Consider the following 7057-nt stretch of genomic DNA (forward strand, 5'->3'; position numbering starts at 1 on the left):
CCCCAAAGCTGTGGTGCTCATATCATGGCTTGACATGAGGCACACATATTTGCAGGTGGGTTTAAGATGATGCTGAGCTCTGTTCAAGCAAGAAATTGCCAGCACACAGTCCTTCAAGCAGAATTTGCTGTGACAGTCCTGAGCCAGAGTGAAAAATGCAGCATGCGCCTCCAGGTCCTTTTGAATGGAAGCATAGCTGCATAGTTTTAGGATAAGAGCCTTCCCTGGGAGCAGAGTGATTTTTGACTGCTTCACACCGAGATTGTTAAGTACTGAGTACCAGCCTAGCATTATTCCTAGAAGATTACCAACTGGAGTAAGGCAACTGCCTTATTTAATGATTAATGATTACCTTGGATTGATTAATTTGATGATCACTCTCACTAGCAGCAAAAACCCTCTAAGACATTTCCATGACAGCTTTTTTTTTCTTCTTCCAAGAGTTCTACCAATCATCAGCATAAATAAGGAGATTACAAACTGACAAAAGAAATAAGAATGGTTGGCTGGGGATGGAAAATTAAAGCATGTTTGCAATCAGAGAATATGCAGCACCATGCTATTTCTTAAGACTATGTAAAATGGAATTATAGAGCAAATTACTGTACAAATATTTGTACAGTTCTAGTGACTACAGCTTATTTCTATACCACAACAAAAGAAATCTGGGGGAAAAAAAAGGCTGCTTGGAATACAGTGTGCTCCAGTCTAGCTTGCTGCATATTGTTGTGTACATTTTGATCTAGCCTCAAAAGATGGTGCAGATTATGCAACAGTCAAATAGAAAACAAAGAAGAAGTCAGAAAAAAAATCAAGTGTCATTTAAAAAGGACATAAAAAACCAAACCCACATATTTTCCTACACAAATTTAGGAATTTTAGGAAATAATATAGAGTAAGTGGAATGCCTGCTTGTAAGTAGGAATGTTGGTAAATAGACATGTCAAGAATGAAGGAAAAATATCAGTGGGAGGATATAGTATCAGAGCAAAGTATGCTGGAAAGGCTACTCAAGGAACCCATAAAAGAAGAAGCAGTATTTATGATCTGATTCAGAAAGTTGCCCTCCAAGTTTCCACCTGTACTGTGACACTGATTGTCTCACAACTATGACATGAGCTGTAACATAACTGAGACAGGAGCTTATATTTGACATCAGTTCACAAATGGCAATTCTTTCCAAACAACAGCAAACAGCAGCTCCTTGCAAAGGGCAGCCCTTTGAGAACTGCAGCTCTCTCCATGAATGCCAGCAAACAGCAGCTCTTTGTGAACAGCGGCTGTTCATGAACAGCAGCTCTTTAGTAGAAATAAAGACTTAAGTCTGGGAGGATTGTTTTGTTTTGTTTTCTGGCTAATACCAGTTCATCCATGCAAGATGTAAATGCCCTCAAGATATGAAACAACAACAGCAAAAAGGTTAAGAAGTGTACTGGAATAATCTACCTTACTTTGTGTTTTTTGTTGTTGTTGTTGTTGATGGGCTGGACTTTCTGGAATTTTATGCCATTTAGAAAAATCTAAGCTTTGGCTTTTACCCCTGTTTAGATGCTTTTTGCTTATTTTCAGCCTTTCATTATAATCTGAACTTTAAACTAGTTGGCTACTTTGAGACCAGCAGCAACAAAAAGGATACTCTCTCCTATGGCACTGTCTGTGGTCCCTGCCTGAATCATGCTATTGTTTATAAGCATGGCAGGTCAAACCAGCAACTGGTTATGAGGAAACATGCTCTATCAAACCTCTACTTACTACGTTAGTGCCTCAAGAACCCATGCAGAAGTAGAGAACAGATTGCATTCTGCTTTTGAGTTTAATTTGATCTGCAGTAATGTAAAGGGTATTTTGCTATGACTACTAGCATTGTACTCAAGTTTGGGCATTCCACTGGAAATGCTATTTCCCCTACAAACTCATATAGAGATGGTAAAAAGTTGGAAACTTCTTCCCAGAGAGTTTATCTTGGCAGCAGCACAGAGGAGACACTATGTGGCAGCCTGACTGGTGAAAGACAATGCATGGTAATGACGATCTGTGCTAGAAATTCTGTAAAGAAATCATACCACCAAGCATCCTAATTCCTGTCTTTCTGTGGAAGCAGACGAGAGCAGCACAGACCACTCTGATGGCCTGAATGACTTAGCAGACAAATGAAATATAAGCAAAAATTGACTAGTCTATCCTTTGAACACACTCTCAGAGGACAGATGAATTTAAAATCACAAGTAAGAAAACTGGGGTGACTAAAAGACAAGCAACTTGTCCAGAAATGAATTCATAGGATGTCATGGCAAAGATACAAGTAGCAGATTTCTTTATGTCGCACAGAACATATAATAAAAACAAAAGGATTATGATTTAAATGAAATTTTTATTAGAGAATTATTCCAAAGTATATGTTTGTACTTCTTAATGGACAGAACACCACAGCTTTATATACAATGCTTCTATTTACTCAAGTCTAGCCTGAAGACTTCACTGAACCTTCAATCATTGTTCTAATAAAGGCTCATTATGCACGAAATACAGCTTCATCTAGCTTGAAATTGAGCAAAGAAACACTTTTTTAATTAACTTCTTTGATGATATTAATTATTTTTCATTTAAACTCTGAGCTGATCCTTAGAGATTTCAATGCAGCATCATTAAAATTTGTAGACAAAGCTACTTTATTTCAGACCCAGTAGTTTTGACATACATCCCCAGAGGCCTGATTTAAAATGCATCTACGTCCTCATTCTTTGTCAAATTACCTGAGACTTTTAGCAGACCACATCAACTTTATCCTTTTCAACTCTTACAAACACATATATAACACACAAATAAATTAAATCAACACAAATCCTCTTTTGATTTCTAGAAACTTGCTTTAAAATCATCATATTGTTCTCAGCGCCTGGCCTTGGCTTTCCTACCCCACGTTCGCAACTCTTTCTAAAACTGTAACACTGCATTGACAATGAGCCATGGAAGTAGGATCATTTGAAATTAATTGTGTATTTCCACAGGTTATAGAATCATATAATCATAGAATGGTTAGTGTTGGAAGGAACCTTAAAAATCATCTGATTCCAATCCCCCTGCCATGGGCAGGGACACCTTCCACCAGACCAGGTTGCTCCAAGCCCATCCAACCTGGCCTTGAACACTGCCAGGGTTGGGGCAGCCACAACTTCTCTGGGCAACCGGTTCCAGGGCCTCACCACCCTCAAAATTAATTTTTTTTCCTAATATCTAATCTAAATCTACCTTCTTTCAGCCTAAAACCATTCCCCTTGTCTTATCACTACCTGCCCTTGTCAAAAGCTCCTCCTCCAGCTTTATTGTTGGCCCCTTAAGGTACTGGAAGATGCTCTAAGGTCTCCCCTGAGCCTTCTCCTCTCCAGGCTGAACAAGCCCAACTCTCTGAGCCTGTCTTTATAGGAGAGGTACTCCAGCCCTTGGAGCATCTTCGTGACCCTCTTCTGGACACTCTCCAACTGTTCCATGTCCTTCTTATGTTGGGGCCTCAGAGCTGGACGCAGGACTGCAGGGGGGGTCTCATGAGAGTGAAGGGCAAGAATCCCCTCTCTTGACCTGCTGGTCACGCTGCTGGTGATGCAGCCCAGGACACAGTTGGTTTCTGGGCTGCAAGCACACACTCCCGGGTCATGGTGAGTTTCTCATGGTCCAACACCCTCAAGTCCTTCTCCTCAGAGCTGCTCTCAATCCAGTCTCCCCCAGCCTGTGTTTGTGCTTGGGATTGCCCCAACCCAGGTGCAGGACCTTGCATTTGAGGTCCAGTTTTAGACAGGAACTTAACCTTTGAGATTAATTTTAAGAAAATCATTGTGTTTGCATATTTTCCAGTGCATGAATTGGGTAATAAAAGTCTTCTCTCTTCAACCTCCTCTCCCCCAGTTTTGAAAATCATGTCACAGGATCTGGATCAGAAATGAACACTTCTAGCTGCTTTGAAAAATCTTAGTCACAGAAATATCTCAAGCAGTGCCCAGCTTGGCAAAGGGTCTATGTTTTCTTTTTGCAAGGAATAAAAACATAATTAATTTCACTCTTTCAGGATTACTTAGCTGTTATAAAATCCTACATTCCACTCGCTATGCTCAAAGGCTTTGCCTTCACCAGGCTCAGAATTTCATCATGTATGCTTATAGTGACCTAGATATCAGATATTTTTCTAAACCCATCACCCAGTGGATGAGATGGTTAAACTACAGTACAAAATAACTTCTGCCATAGCTTGAGAAATTCACTTTTTCTTCTTTGGATCAAATTCTGCTAGTGCTTATTTTTATTTGGCAAAACATTTTATGTCCCAGAACCTCTTTTTCAGTAAGGCTAAGCAGAGAAATTCTATGGCGTTACATTACATTACAGCTAATATTATATTTTGAAGAGGGATTTTTACTGCAGCAAAGTTATCTTGTCCATTAGGGCTTTAGAGACTTTCAGTCAGCATTCCCATTCTCACATGGCTTGATAAAACTTAAGGATTCATGCTTGCCATCTAGTGGCTCTGAGCAGAATCAGAAGCAATCTCTTAGCAAAGTAGAAAGGGCTTTTTGTGCTAAATGATGGTTGTTTTAATATATGGGTAAGTTTGAAAATCAAAACAACTGTTCTGGAATTGTAGCAGGGAAAAAGGCCTATTCCCTCCATATAACCATCAACTGAACACGACTAGAAAAGAGGATTAATGCATAGCCACTGAGTGTCCTCTGAAAAGAACAGCCATGGTTACCGCGTTTGAGCATGTGATACGCTTGCATTGACTGGGGGAGGTTACTATGAGGATTCTTCATATCCAATGTGTCCTTCCTTACAGCAGTCCTGAAAATTCATGAGGCAATCCAAGCAGAGCACAAGCATTCTTTGTCTGCCTTCATTAAAATAAAACTGTTGCCTGTTTGCAAAAAAAAAAAAAAAAAAGGAAAAGGCTAAATAAGATTTCATGGGGGCTCATATGACCATCTCTTTCTGTTCTGCAGAAAATGTGCATGCTTCAGAGTAGATGGTCATTAAACACAAGATAGAAACAGTTCAGTCTAGAACCTGCCAAGCACCCTTTCCCAAGTGAATGGCCTAATTCTGAGGTTGCAAAAGGCTCCACACAACTGGAAAACAGAAATAAGCCTCCCTCATTGGGAGAGTTTTCTTTCTGGAATTACCATCTAAAATAAATCACTCATTAGAATTACTTAACTAGGATCTTAATAAAAGATTATACTACTGACAGCCATAGCACAAATCCATGTATTAGCAAGATCGCACATACTAAAAATGGTCTTTAAATTCTGATCAATTCTCAGAATACTAGTGTGTCCTAGTTTTAGGAAGAAATACTTAGAATATCTATGAAAGGCTAGGAAAAAGGCAAATTACATGGCTGGGGAAAATGACATCATCGCAGCTCAAGGAAGGAAGAGGGGAGGTGTAAACAGGAAGAGCTGGTCTTCACAGTTTTTTATAGCCTTGATATAATCTATGGGTCCACAGAAAGATCAAACAAGCAGTGCTAGTAAAGTCTGCTTTCGAAGCAGAGGAAATTTATCTACCCTCAATGAAACACACACAAGAACTGGCAACATGCGCAGCCTCTACAGTTCTTAAAGAACTTCAAATCCAGACAAGAAGATAATTCCATGCTTTTGCATTAGCATGGAAGTACTCCAATATCTATTATATGCATCGAGACAGGCACACATAATAATGTACACCTGTAATGAATGCTTGTTTTAAGTCTCTAAATGTCTATTTTAAAAGCCACAAATCCAGTATGGATTACAGCCTGTATCAAAATTTTCCTCTCACTAGTCTTCCTAAATCTGGCTCTTATGGAAGTTCCTTATATGTGCCAGTATTTACAAAATAGTGATTGTGGTAAAAATAGAAAACACAATTGCAAATGACTGAGTGGGAGGGGGGGGGGTTGGGAGTGATGGATAGGGAATAATTTTTTTTATAATTTTTAATTAATATAATGAACAGACACTTAGACAGGCTTAACAAAGAGGCTCTCTTTACATAGATGCCATAATAAAAATGTAATAGCACTTGACAAGTTCTGTGCAATTTTTTAATGCACAGTTTCTAGTGTTCATTAATAAAAATAGCTCATGAAAAAATCATCTCATGAATGTATAGTATTGATTTAAAAGATACAAACAAAGAAGTAAGAAAATGGACTATCATTAAATTATTTCCAATACCACTAGCTAGGAGGCATGTATTAACTGGATATCATTAATTTAAATTCAATATTTTATCTTCATTTAAGAAAAAGTAACCTTCTAATCTGGAAACTCTCCTAACATTTTATTCTGTTATCTGACTGCAGATAAAATACTTGTAAACACAAAAGAAAAAGAAGAGTTGACAGTTTCATAACCAATATTATATAGGGTATGTAGTTACCATGTAAAAGTTGACTCTGTTCCTTTTAGGAGCTGGATGCATACATTTCCTGGCTTTTGCACTACAAAATATTTTTCTCCACAGATTATTTGTTACTTCTATGTCATGTTTATAAAATAAAACAGAACCAGATTTCATGCATTTTAAAGAATCTTTCTTACACATAGTACTCTTCAGCAAGAAAACATGGTCCACTCTGGTTCATGTCAGTGCAATGCACAAAGAAGTGGTATTACAAAATACAAGTAAGTGATCTCTTGATTCAAAACTTTTGAATGAAATTTTAAAAGTAATAGTTGATATTAAATTTCAAGATAGAGAGTTGTCACTGTAAAAGGTTTGGGTCATCACTGGGAACTTCAAATGCTTTCCAGTTTCATGCTTGTGATTTCAGAAGAAATAACAAAGAGTGCATTTATGGCAGAAGTATCAGATCCAAAACCTGAATGTTTATTGCTGTTAGAAATATAAAAAAAACCCAGAAGTATAAAAACTGATGCATGGATAGAAAGTTAGTGATTAAGAAACAAGGAACAGAAGTCTGCCCGATTCTAATAACTGCAAAAGATGAAAACTGAGTTTTAGCAAGAATTTTGTTTTACATCCTTCTCATTGGCATTTGATATAAAACTTTTGAAAAATA

The sequence above is a fragment of the Strigops habroptila genome, chromosome 1 (genome assembly GCF_004027225.2).
Source record: "Strigops habroptila isolate Jane chromosome 1, bStrHab1.2.pri, whole genome shotgun sequence".
In the NCBI taxonomy this organism is placed as follows: domain Eukaryota; kingdom Metazoa; phylum Chordata; class Aves; order Psittaciformes; family Psittacidae; genus Strigops; species Strigops habroptila.